The sequence below is a fragment of the Balaenoptera acutorostrata genome, chromosome 20 (assembly GCF_949987535.1).
Source record: "Balaenoptera acutorostrata chromosome 20, mBalAcu1.1, whole genome shotgun sequence".
Lineage (NCBI taxonomy): Eukaryota > Metazoa > Chordata > Mammalia > Artiodactyla > Balaenopteridae > Balaenoptera > Balaenoptera acutorostrata.
This window is the reverse complement of record NC_080083.1, coordinates 42,534,321-42,547,401: the sequence shown is the minus strand read 5'-3', so window position 1 is coordinate 42,547,401 and position 13,081 is coordinate 42,534,321. Positions and strand designations below refer to the sequence as shown.

Genomic DNA, 13,081 nt, shown 5'->3' with positions numbered 1-13,081 from the left:
AATTATTATATAAATAATTAGTACACCTTCCCAGATGAGCTTACAGTAAGTAGAGCTATAGCCCAGGGTGGTAAATAGTTTTTTATACAAATCATGGATGTGACTGTTACTGGTAGCTTTGGCTTGATTTCCCATATGCAAAAAAAATCCCCTACTAGGAAAAAACAAGCAGTGTTAGAGAAAACTTGAGTTTGTCCTGTTATCATTGCAGGGTAAAGCCAAAGTCACTTTTACTAGTCTGATGGGCATTGAAAATATTAGTCACCAAGTTAATCCCAACAAATAACAATAATTGATTGGCTCATTGATGTATTTCCCCTTGTCTTCCCCAATCTTTCTCTAACTAGTCAGAAAGGGAAGTTTTCATATCTTCTGAGAATCTCATTACTGCTCTCAAACGTATGCATACTCTATATCTTAGTATAATTTAAAAAATGAGTCAGCATAAGCACCTCAAAAAACTAGCAGTGAATAGAATATGGAGATATTTCTCTTCATAACAGAAATCTGGAAACAAATTTTTTAAAGAGTTAATCAGAGTGCCAAAGGCAATGGAGGAACAAATGGAGAATGACTGTTAGATTTTGCAAGCTAGCTTCCAAAAGATAAATGTTCTTTATCAATCAATATATGTATTTTTCATCTTAATAGTATTACAATACATGAGAAATGGAGATAATTATTATAAATAAACTCAATGAAAAAAATATCCAGTATATGACAAATTATGACTTCTCCTTTCTTGACTATGGGGTGGGGGGGCGGAATGGGAGGTCAAGATACGCTACATATTAACCTCATTTGCAAACTGCATTACTATGCAACATGCTAATGCAGTATTGCCTTTAATGATGTGATCCAAAAGAAAATTTAGGAGAGAGAAACTGCCCCTGCACTGCAAACATGTTTGAATGCCAATTTAATTAGGAGTCTATTTAGTCCTTACACTTCTTAGAATAAAGTTAGCTAAAGGCTAGGAAAAGGCCACTTGCTTCAATCACTGAAACAATACTTTACGTACTCTTTTCAAGGATATTCTTCTCCGCAAGGCTCCAAATAACTCATACTCCAACATTTGTATTAAAAGGGACCTACCATGTAAAAATTATCCAGGAGGGTCAAGGAAGAGTTTTATGGCTGAGGGTGATTCCTCCAAAGTTCTACTACCACCATACCCTAAATTTCTCCTTGTGCTTATTTAACTCCTCCATGATATTCTGTGTGCCTTTTAGGTGAGGTCAGAAAAATGGCTATAGTCACTGCTAAATAGATGGGGTTCTATATCTTATAAACCTATGGCAATCCCTCTTGAAAGCACTGACATTCAAAGCTACACGTAACACGTTTTCACTCTATCTTAGTGCTATGCATTTTCTAGGTACCTGGGAGGAAAACAGAAAGCAGCAGCCCCATTTTTCTGTTAACTGCACCTTTGTTGGGGTAGTTGTTAAGATTCCTTCCAAGGCAGCTAAACCTTGAAGGGAGCTGGGAAGATTTGGGATGTCTTGCCTTTCCAATTGGGTACTTGGTAGAGCTGTCATGAAGCAGTACAATGGGTCAAAGACAAACCACATGGCATCTGATGCTCGTCTTTATATGTTTAAGATAAAAATGTGACACCACCAGAAGGTTAACATGTGGACCTAATTTTGAAAATACAAACAGGAAGCACCCCCACCCCAATATTACCATTTAAAAAAAAAAGGAAACCAAACTTCAAAGATACCTTCCAAGGAAGTCACGGGTGTGACCAAACTAACAAAAGTAATAAAACGTCATCTAAAACCCTGAAACCACCAAAAGTGAGGGTCTCGTTCAACTAAAAGTTGAACACGTGTAAATTACTCCTCTCTTTGATTAGTAAAAATAGAATAGACTTAGATATGTAAAGTCCTCTCCAAACTGGCTTAGGTTTTTTAATAGTAAAGGATCATCACTAATAAGAAAACACCCAATGTAAACAGGCTACTTAAAATAAAGACATGACAATTAACAGAACGCAATTAAAAAATTTAATCACTGTGATGCTCACAATTTAAGTGTACAAGAAACTGTCTGATCAATGGAAACTAGATTTTTAAATTTGACTTTCTTATTCCTAGAAATAAGCATAAAACTGTTGTTTTTCCAACACTGCAGGGGAAAAAAATACTTCTGATTTTAGAACGGTTCTATTAACAAAGCTCAGATTTAAAGAAAAATCTTTTCCTTTAAACACCACACAAAACTGGGGACAGTGATACTTTCGAACAAACTTTTAAACATTATTTTTATTAAGAAGTGCCAGAGTCAACGTATTTTGATAGTTTATCATGCAGTAAAAGGATATTCTTCCGAAGAGATCAGTAACCTAGAAATGTCATAACTTTTTAAAAGAATAAGTTTCAAATGCTCAAAACACATTAATAAAAAACAGGAGGTTTTCTGCTTCCTTTTGTAGGAATAATGTGGTAATCTACACTCTAACAGAAGGGAGGAAATATGTGTCACTGGTAGTCCAGAAATCTGTGAATACTTCATGAGATACATACATGTTTGTAGGGCACTAGAAGAGTTAAGCTTCCTCTGATTCTACCTTCAACCTGCAATCTAATCTTGAGCATATTATTTACCTATTTATAACACCTTGCTTTTATGACTACCTCTATTACCTACACAAAAATAAGCCAAATGAACCACCACAAGCACATTTATAAACATATACTTAACACAAACCACAAATGACTTCAATATAATTTGAAATAATTTTAACATAACAATATAACTTGAAACAAATGGACATAAGTACCCAAAGAGCAACAAATGATGCTTTTTACTAGCCCTGATGTGGTTTTTGCATATGTAAATAAAATTTTTAAAAAATCAATTGAGAGCAAGAAAATGAAGATGAAACGAGAAGTTGGGGCACAATAGGAAGTGCTGACCAAAATATACATGTTGTAACACTCCAAACAAGGATAACACTTTTTCCCCCTTCCATCATATATATCATGAAGTACCCATTTAAGAAACATAGACACCTTAAATTTTTTAACATAATCCATACTAATAGCCTGTGGGCAAAAATGTGAATCCTGACTAGTGAGAAGGGGGGGGATAATTTATTTAGCTGGGTATACAGCAAAGATTTTGTGCAGTTTAGCTCCAAGTTATGCAATAACCAAACTGCTTGTGATAGAAATCACCTCTTGTGTTTTTTTCTGATGTTTTGCTTTTTTAAAAAAGATCTCTCCATTCCTTCCCTGTGTCTCAACCAGATGCTTGAAATTTTCATCTTCCAACGGCCACAGAAAACAAGTAATCTACTAGATAACACTTACCTGACCAAAGGTGTGGTGCTGTTTTGGTTAGACCAACAGACATCGCAAACTGTCACATAATAAATTTTCTTAAAATCGGCAGCCCCCTTTTCCCATTTACACTATCAATTCTAACTGTGATCTTCCAAGAGATGGAAATTGGTACCAAAACAAACAAAAAAAACCCAAAGCCTTGAAATAAAGTCAATCAATAGAATTCCACCATTTGATACTATCAGAACTGATCTAATGTTCCTAGTGTTATGAAATTAGAAAAAGATGACTGGCACACTAAATAAAATACATCCTCTTCTAAGAACTATAGCCAATGAATATGAACAATGTAACCAACATACTATAAACAAATAAACAATAACAGAATAATGTTGAGGAAAGAGGCAAAGTTCTATTATTTGAACGATAACAAAATTGAGATAATATACTCAACAGCTGAAAGCTTATTATGGCCCAGGCGGCTATCCAAGCCCTTTGGAAACCTAAGATACAAGCGGATGATAAACACCATTTGAAGACTGAAAAAAAGACCTAAGCTCAGTTTAATAATCTGGTGACACACTAGCCCTTTCAAGGGGCATTCCCCGAGGACATTCCAGAGACAATTTATGGAACTGTGTTTAGGCAAATATCTACTGCTTCTCTGTGCTTCGGGAAGAGCACTAATCTGAGAGTCTTCAGACCGACATTTCAGTTTCTAAACAGCTGAGCGAACGGAGCAGGCCAGTCGCTCCACCTATCTGGCCTCAGTTTCCTCATTTGTACAATAAAAAAATGTAGCATTACCGCCGCGGTCCTTTCCAGCTCTAACATTCTACGACCCACTCTGAGCACTATTTATTTGATACGACGGTATCACATACAATGACAGGATCAGAGGGGTCAAGAAGAAAAAGATCTGGCATGGCTCTTTGGGAAAGAGAGGATCGCTATCTCTTTTTGCCCTTAAAGTTCTTGTGGTTCTCATTAAGCCCCTCTTCCTAAAAGCTGGCGCTTGTTTTTCTTCTTCGCCTTTTCCATCACTGCTGGCTACAAGTGTCTGCAAACGCCTCTTGCTCCACACAAGTTCTTTCCTCTTTGATCTGCCTGACCATCTTGCCAGATTCCTTTAGCCTCAGACCAGCTTTGGTGACACAACGACTCCCCTTCCGACGCTGCGTATCTACCCCCAACACCAGGAGCACTTTTTAACTCTTTATCCCTGGCTAGAAAAAAAGAACGCACTGCGTCCACAGCCACACGCACAAGCCGGGGCCTGGCGGGTCCTGATGAGGGATTCTGCACCCCCGAGCCTGATCGAAACGTTCGTATTTGTTGTCTGGACTCCTTATAAGGCGCTGTTCCTTGAAGCTTGGCTAAAACCCCCACCCCACCGGGCACCACCGGTCTCATCCCACCCCCAGGAGTCGCAGATACCTCCTTCGAAAAAGGGAGAAAAGCGAGGAGCCGGCGGGCGCTATTCCGAACTGCAACACGAAGGTGTGAGGGGGCCGACGGCAGCCCACCCCGACACACGCGCACGCACGGTCTCTGCCCTCTACCCCTTCCGGCCCGCCGCAGCCTCAGCACGACGCCCCTCGCCCGCCCCCAGCCTTCGCCCCCCGTGGCCCCCCTCACCCAGCGGCGCGGTCCCCGCGTCCGTCCTCCCGGCCCAGGGAGCGATGGCGGCGGCGCAGCGCGGCCCTGCCGGGCGTCTGGGCGGCCGGGTCGCGGGGCCCCGCCCGGGCCGGCTCCCCGGCCTCCCTCCGCGGGCCCCGAGCTCCGGGCTGGCCCCGCAGCTCCTACCTCGCTTGGCCCCTCAGGCGCCAGCGGCTGCCTCCCGTCCGCTCTCTGGCTCGCCCGCCCGCTCGCTCTCTCCCTCCCTCGGCCGGGCCGCCGCGCTTAGTCGCCTGCGCTCGGTCCAGCCCAGGGTGACGGCTCCGGCCGCCGACTCTCCTCTTGCCCGGGCCCACGGGGGCGCGCGCGCCGCTCGCGCGAGGAGGCCCGGCCGCGCGCGTCGTCCGCAGCCTCGAGCGCGCCCCGCGCCAGCGCGCGCCGCTTCCTGGTTCCGCCCGGCGCGCGCTCGCGAGCCCCGTGGTCCCTCGGCCCCCACCCCGCGGCCGCCCTGGAGAGGTCCGGAACCCCCTCAGCGCGCTCTGGGGGGCCGGCGCCGCGCGCAGCCCCTCTTCGCGGAGCGGGGGCGGCTTGGCCGCTTGGCTCCCGGGCCGGGTCCGCGGGCCTCGAGCACATGCTGCTTTGTTTGGGTGGGGTCTGCTGGCCCGACTGTTGTGGTCTTGTTGATTGGCACACCCCTCTGCGGCCCGCCCACCTGCCTTCGCCCGGGCTGAGGTCCGCGTTTCGGGTCCAGTCCCTCCCAGGCTGAGGTCAGAAGTCCATCGCTGCCCCATCAATAATTGTCCCGGGTTTGCTCCCTGGAGGGCGTTTCAGCCTGGGCTCCTGCCGCTTACCACACGGAAGAGCAAGCGGAAAGCCTGAAGGGACGCAGCAGGAGTTTACAACTGGCCCTTGCCGAGTAGATCCATCCACTGTTCCAGAGTGAATCTATGGGGGACAAGGGGGTCTGAGACCATTTCCCTCTCGGGGGAATCTTGCTAGCTCCCACCAGTGAAGCTACGGGAGGGACTATCTCCTCTATCCGGAGGAAGAAGAATAAGCAGGACCAGCTCTGAAGGATCCAGAAGAAAGGGAGTCTCTGAGAGCCTTTTCCATGTAATGGGGAGGGGGTGCAGTGTCTGAGAAGGCAGCCTGAGTCACCCACTCTCCTCTCGCTACATCTCTGGAGCTGGCCAATGGTTTCCCTGGCAACCCTCCAAGGGCCAGCACCAAAGCAAGACATGTCAGATCTCCAGAAACCCAGTTGCAGGGGCAAAAGAAGAAGGACCCCACAGATGCACACAGAGCGTCCCTTCCCTACAATCTGAAAATCCTCCTGTCCAGAGATGACCAAGATCTGCAAGTCCTCATGTTCTCCCATAATCCTCCTTTAGCAGCTCTTCCCAGCAGCCTTCCCTTCACCTCCAAAATAACACCAGCCACAAAGATCTTTGTGTCTGCAGCTGATCACAAACTCTTTCTCCCCCACCCAGGCTACTGCTTTTATCCCACATTCTGAGCCAACACCTGGCACGGTGCTTTGCACAGAGTAGGTACCGGGAGCTTGGAGGCCAGAGCAGGAGGACAGGCTGGGGCAGGAAGCTGGACGGAAGCACCAGCCCTGAGCTCTCTGGCAACCCCTCTGACAGTTACTGCCCAGGAGGTTTCAACACTTAGGCACACCACATTTCTCTTTCTTGTAAACTTTCATACCTGCACACATGCCGTTCCTTCTGCCTGGAATGTCCTCCTGCCACTCAGCGTCTGCCCTTCGGTGATGCTTGCTCCAGGCAGTACGAACCTCGCCCTCCCTGTTTCCAACCACACATTTAGGCCCCTATTGTGGCACCTCTCGTGCTGAAGGACAATTTCTTGTTTACATGTCTCTCTACCCCCAGTGGCACACAATATCCCATTCACCTTTAAATGTTCCCACCCAGTGCCCAGCCCAGAGCAGACACTCAATAAATATTTGAAGAACAAACCCTACACTCTAGGAATAGAAATGGAAACCAGGAGGACTGCATAGTAATTAAAAGCACAGAATCTAGAACCAGACTCACGGTCAGCTCCTTGAGCCATGCAACCTGGAGCAAGCTTTTTGCCTTGATTTCCTCACTGTAATATAGTGACATTAATAGGACCTACCTCAGAGCATTGTTGTGAGAATTAAGTGAGTTAGTACATGTAAAGTGCTTCGAATGCTGTAAAGCACTATAGGGCTGTTAATTATTATTATTGTTTTTAGTAACAGCTAAGATTTACACCCTTCTTCCTAGGACTGGTCAGGTCTAGGACTCAATCCAGTTGCCTTGGCTGCTGGTCATCAGTGGCAGCAGGGTGCGAGTCTGAATGCTGGGAGGGCAGGGCAGGTACGTCTCATAGCACATCTGTGACTGACCACTAGGCACCCAGCTAGATCTGGCTGGCTGCGTGCATAGACACCAAGGACAGAATGTTCTGGTGACTACCTCCACAGAACAGGAATGTTGTCAACCTGGGAGTGGAAGGCCCATCCAACACCTACCTCTCCCTACTTCCAGTTCACATGAGGTGAGACCCTACCTGGGTCTCCTGGCTCTCCCAGGGCCTCAGGGACATAGTCCCCTAAGTTGAGGGGACACCAGACTGAGACGTGACACAGAAGGAGTCCTAGAAAGAAAGAAACTGAATGGGAAGGTAGGATCCAGAAAGACCCTACAGAGAGCCCATATGGGAAGCTGCCAGAGACATCGTTGCAAATGCAGAGATGTCCACTGGTCAGAGAGTTGGGGTCATCTCTTAGCCCACCCTGGCCTGACGCATGAGAGAGAGAGGCTTGAGGGAGAGCCTGGAAGTCTGGTGGGCAGCCCTGTCCAGGCATCCCTTCTACTCTGCACCAGGGGCTAACCCCAGCCTCCTCTCCTTGCTCGCATGCAACAGCACGTGGCTTCCGCAGAGAAGCCCCCATGCTTCCCATCCTCCCTCAGCCCTGCCCAGCCACAGGCAGATCATGAGGCTATTTTCTGGAAAGGTAGTTGAAATCACAACCACGATCCCCTCTAGCCAGAGACCCACACTCATGTGGCTTCTCTCTCCAGAACTCTCTGTACCTCGGGAATCAGATTGGTCCCGACCACACAGCAGCCACAAAAGGACACCTGCGGGAACTTTCCTTCTTCCATAGGGGGGTGCTTCCTCCCTATTAAGTCAATACAGGCCCCTGGAGCCTCGGGCGCTCAGCAGACAGGAAGCAGAGACATCTCCAAGGCCCCAGAATGGAGGTTTGTCATAGCCAGTGGTTCATGGGGGCTCTGTCAGTACCAGGGCTTACTTCTGCCAGAGCACAGGCAGAGAAAAGAGCCGAGTTTTACAAGGGTATCTGGTTCCAAATCCCAGCTCTGCCAATTTAGCTGCTGTGTGACCTGAGTCAAAGTACTACATCTCTCTGAGGGCCTCAGTTTCCCTCATGTGTAACTCATAGAAGGTATAAGTTATGTTTGTAAACGTATAGACTCTTTCTGGGAGTACACACAAGCCTGTAGTAACTGTAGTTGCCCTTGTGGAAGGGACCTGAGGAACAGGAAAGGAGAGAGACTAACTATTCACCGTATATCCTTTTAAATCTTCTGAGTTTTGTCTCATGTCCTATGCTACCTATTAAAACATTGGGAACGTGAACATTTTTTCAAAGTAAAAAGTAGAGAGAGAGTGTTTGTGAAAGCATCATGCCTGGCTTGTGCAAGGCACTTGATAAATGAGTATTCTCTTTCTTTTCCGCAGCCAGCTTGCTGGGCTAGGAGGGAGCTGGCAGGGGGTGCGGTGGTTGGTATGTGGGATGTGGGTGATGGATGTGAAGGTCCTTGCAGACCTGGAGATTCTTTCGCACTCCCTGTCTTGCTCCTGTGTGCCTCACCTGTCTGGGCTCCCTTCCAGCCAGAGTTAAAGGGAGGGCTCTCTGGAAAGCCCGAGGCACCCCCCCCACCCCCGCCAACCCCCGCCTCCTGGGATGGGGTCATCATGCCCTTTCCATCCAGAGTCCTGGGGCAATGCTGTAGCATCCAGAGAGGGTGGGGCTGACAAATACGAGGGAGCAGAGTGTCACTCCAGCCAGTAATTTCCTGGCTTCCCGGGTGGGTTAAGAACTCAGAAGTCAGCCCAGCACCAGGCAAAGATGAGGCTACTGCTGCCATGGGTGGGAAAGCAGGTCAGTAGGACCAGAGCCGGCAGAGGCCAGGGCAGCAGAGGAGAGAGCCTTCTGGGTGCTGTGAGTCAGGATGTGTGAAAGGGAAACAGGGGTCTGCACTAGAGAAAGGGAACCCCTGAGCTGTCAGAGCTTGGGGAAGCCCTGTGCTGTTTTAGGGACCTTCATTAATCCAGCAGTATTTATGAAGCCACTATGACAAACCAAGCAGTAAGACACAGCCCTTTAGGCAACTAGTTAGAGCCATAAGAAGAGGCCTAGCAATACAGGATTGAGGAGCTCCAGGAGGGCAGAGGAGAAAATACCTAGCTCTACTGGCTAAGGTCCCTGAGCAACTACTTACTATGTGCTCGGCTCTTGTGAGTGAGTCTTCACAGCAATCCGAGGAGGTGAGTCTTGCTGTCCTTCTTTTACAAAACAGGCCACTCAGCTCAGAGAGGCAGACTCATGTGCCTGGAGTCACACAGCAGAGTCAGGTCTGCCTTTCAAAGAAGTAAAGTAGTTTCAGGTCACACAGCTGCTACGTTGGCAAAGCTGGGATTCGGAACGAGATCTAACTCAGCTCTTTTTGCTGCCCACACTCTGGCAGAATCAAGCCCTGGCACCGACAGAGCCCCCTCTGATCCACTGGCTGTGACAAACCTCCATTCTGAGGCCCTTCCTATCCGTTGAGTGTCTGATGTCCAAAGCCTCTGTGTCTTCCCCTCTGCCACACTGACCCTATGAAAGATGAGGAAGATGTTACCAGATGGCTAAGGGAGGAATGGCCTTCCAGGTAGAGGCAATGGAGGCAGCAAAGGCTTGGAGTTGAGAGAGGTCAGTGCACTGGGGGAACCGCATGGCTGAAGCACAGAGTGAAGGGAAGGCTGGTGTTTGGGGTCCATCACAGCAGCAAATGAAGACCAGGCCAGTAGCCAATAAGGAGGGGATGGGGCATTGGACCAGTCTTCATTTTGACTTCATATCCCCCACTGGCTTCTGGGGCTGGGGAACTGATTTTGGAGGCTGGGAGCAGGCAGGGAAGATGTGGGTGGGTTTGTGCCTGCAATAAACTGGAACAATGGGAAACTGGGCTGGAGAGCAAGGAACCTCCTCAGGTCATAACAAAGAAAAGTGGCAGAGTGATGGGGGATGGGGGGGAAGGAGATGCACAACCCCTCTCTCACATAACACCCAGAGGGCTTGAGGTCCATACTGCGCAGGCTAAGACACAAAAGATTTCTTGTTGGGCTGGAAGGAGGAGAAAGTAGCTCAGCGGGAAGAGGGGCCTGGTAGTTATTGGGGATGAGGATGGGAGCCAGACCTGATCCAGGGCTGCTCAGGACAGCCAACAGGCCTATCACCTGCCCAGCTCAGTGCTCGTGGCCTGTCTCTCCTCTGTCCCAGGCCTACCCCAGCCGCCAGGAAGGTGGACTCCTCTCTGCCTTCCTTACTAGGGAACGTGTGCTCAGCCCAGACATTTCACCCCCTCCTCTCCCTGTCCTGCAAGCTTCTCTCCCAAGGCAGGTGGACAGGGCAGCTGAGCAAAGGAAGGCCGGCTTTCCCCCTCCTACTCACCGGGTCAGTCCCGCACCCCTCCCTTCACTCTGTTCCCAGAAACAGAGGACAGTCGCTATGCCTCAGGCTGAAAGGCCTCGTGTTCCCTTGGTGACTTCACTGTAAGTTGACTTCCCTGAAGAGTGGTAGAGGACAGGGGACGGGGCAGGAAGGGGGGACAGGCTGCCCCGGGACCCGAATTCCCACCGGATTCCTCATGGTGCATGTACACCCTCCCTAGGTGCTACTCTGTCTTCAGGGACAGGAACGGGCAGCATTTCCATAGGGAGGTACCAGGGTGAGAAGATTCCGGGAGAGGCAGGGACACTGGTCTCGGAGGTGCGGTATGTGCTGGGCATAGGCCTGTGGTCCCCCCTTCCAGGAGCCTTAAGTGTGGGGGCTGGAGAGAGGTGGACGGTCCCCACAGAGGCAGGGCGGGGGTGAAACAGTATGCTTAAGAGCCCACGGGCTTCAGCTTTGGCCGTTCCCGCTCTGCTGGGGCGCGGAGATACTTCCTGGAACACCTCTAGCTTTCTTGGGAAGGTTCTTCACCCCCCCACCTCCCCTCTGGCTCCCACACAACAGGAACTCTCCTTGAAGAAGGGACTTGGAGCAGAGGAGACAAAGGCATCTCTGTACCATCTCCCCTCGCCCCCAGGGACGGTTAGGTCAAGGTGACCTCAATCTGTTCTCCCCAAGGTAGGGACATCAGCAGGGCCTCCTTCACCTAACCTGGTCTCCAAGGGCCAGAAACAGGACTTGGGATCATTGTTCCCTTCCTGTGGAACTCAAACCCACCTCTGTGTAACACACAGGTCACACTGCCTCATTCAACAGAGCAGGGGCAGGGACCAGCGTAGCGATGGAGGCCACAAAACAACCGTGCGCTAGAGTGAAGACTACGGTGTGCGCTCAGGGTAGGGAAAATTACAAAAGGTTGTACGGAGATCCTGCCCACAGAGCCGGGCAACTTGGATCCTGATGCCAGCTGTGCATTTACTGGCCAGACTGCTGTGGACAGGACTCTTTCCTGGACTAATCAAAGGGGGAAATTCTGGTTCTGCCTACCTTCAAGGTTGTTGCAAAGATCAATTGAGTTGAAGAATTCAACCACGTTTGTACGTGAATACGCCATGATTCGGTTCAAGATATGTGCGTAGAGTGTGAACTACAGACTAGGCTAGGGATTATTATGATTCCTATTAAAATGCAGCCAGTCTGCTTTTGGGGAATGTCTTCCTGTGAGAATGTTTTTTAATCCTTCTTCCTTCCCCATGTAATGCTGTGACTTGGAATTGGGGATGAGGGGCAGTTAGGGGTGGCAGCCTAGGACCCCGGCTCAGTCTAGACGCGAGGAGGTTTCTGATCTTCCTGAAGCCCCCATTCTCTACGCCTCAGTTTTCTCCTCTATAGTCTGGGCCCGTAAAACCACCAGGGTGCTTTGCTTTGTGGTGGGAAATAGCAGAGACCAAACCAGGGGACTGAAAGCAAAAAGAAACCCCAAATTTGACAGTTCCGGGTAGTTGCGTTATACGGAGCCCTAACCACAGTCACCTCTGCCCCCAGCCTAACTCTGACACCCTTCCCTCCTCCACTCTCTTGGTTGGCCTTTGCCCATCCTGGGAAAGCTCCAAAGCTCCTCCCCTCCCACTGCATCTCAAAAGGAGAACAGAGGCACAATGAAATGGAGAGCAACCCAGGCAGCATCAAACAGAGACCCAGACAGAGACTTAGAGAGAAAGAATCAAAAGGAGAATCAAAAAGCAAGAGGAAGAAACATGCAACAAAGGACACCCGAATTCAGGGCCTCACAGAGAGGCCAAACGGGGAGAGATCCAGAGGTGCAGGGAAACAGCTGTCGCCATTGGACACAAGGGGAAGAGGGGGGCATGTGAGAGCTCTGAAGGCACCGGGGCACACCCTTTTAGGCCAATCCCTCCAGTTTTGTTCACGGGCACCCCAATGCTAGCTTTTTTTTAGGACCCAGGAGGACCCACCCCCCTAGCCAAGCCCAGTCCCATCCAGCCAGATGTTTGGTGCGCGGGGCTGCCAGATGGAGCAGCAGGCCCCAGCAGGCCCTGGGGAGGAGGCTGGAGAGGCGACTGCCTGGAAGGGGGCAGGCAGGGCCCCCACTCTGAAGCTGGCATCCCCATCCCACCCTTTCCAGATGCCCAGATGCGGTTGCATGGCAAGGGTGGTCCTCTGCCTTCCAGACGTGGCTCAGAGGACTTGGAAACTCAAGGAATCTGCTCCCACTGACTGACTTAGCCACCTGCCCGCAGTGAGAGGCTGGAGGGCACAGGTGCCACATCGGGCCCACCCACTGTGTCCTTGTGACACTGACCGGGTCACTTTCCCTCTCCAGCCTCTGTTTCCCCGTTTGTAAAATCATCTTTACGGTTTTTTTCCAGCTCTGACACTTGGCTGTCACTCCAGGTGAGCCCCTAGCTGTGTG

The 13,081-nt window shown here is 49.7% G+C and overlaps 1 protein-coding gene across 2 annotated transcripts in view; it reads right to left on the bottom strand.

Annotated features, from left to right (window-relative positions):
• Nucleotides 1–13,081, bottom strand: part of LOC103015198 (signal transducer and activator of transcription 5B) — a 70,579-nt gene that overhangs the window by 55,896 nt on the left and 1,602 nt on the right. The window contains exon 1 of one of the 2 annotated variants that reach the window (XM_057535922.1): nt 5,100–5,297. The exons of the other annotated variant lie outside the window; for it this stretch is intronic. The gene's annotated coding sequence lies outside the window, so the exon portion shown is untranslated. Of the gene's footprint in view, nt 1–5,099; nt 5,298–13,081 lie in introns of those variants that run through there. 2 annotated transcript variants of the gene reach the window in all.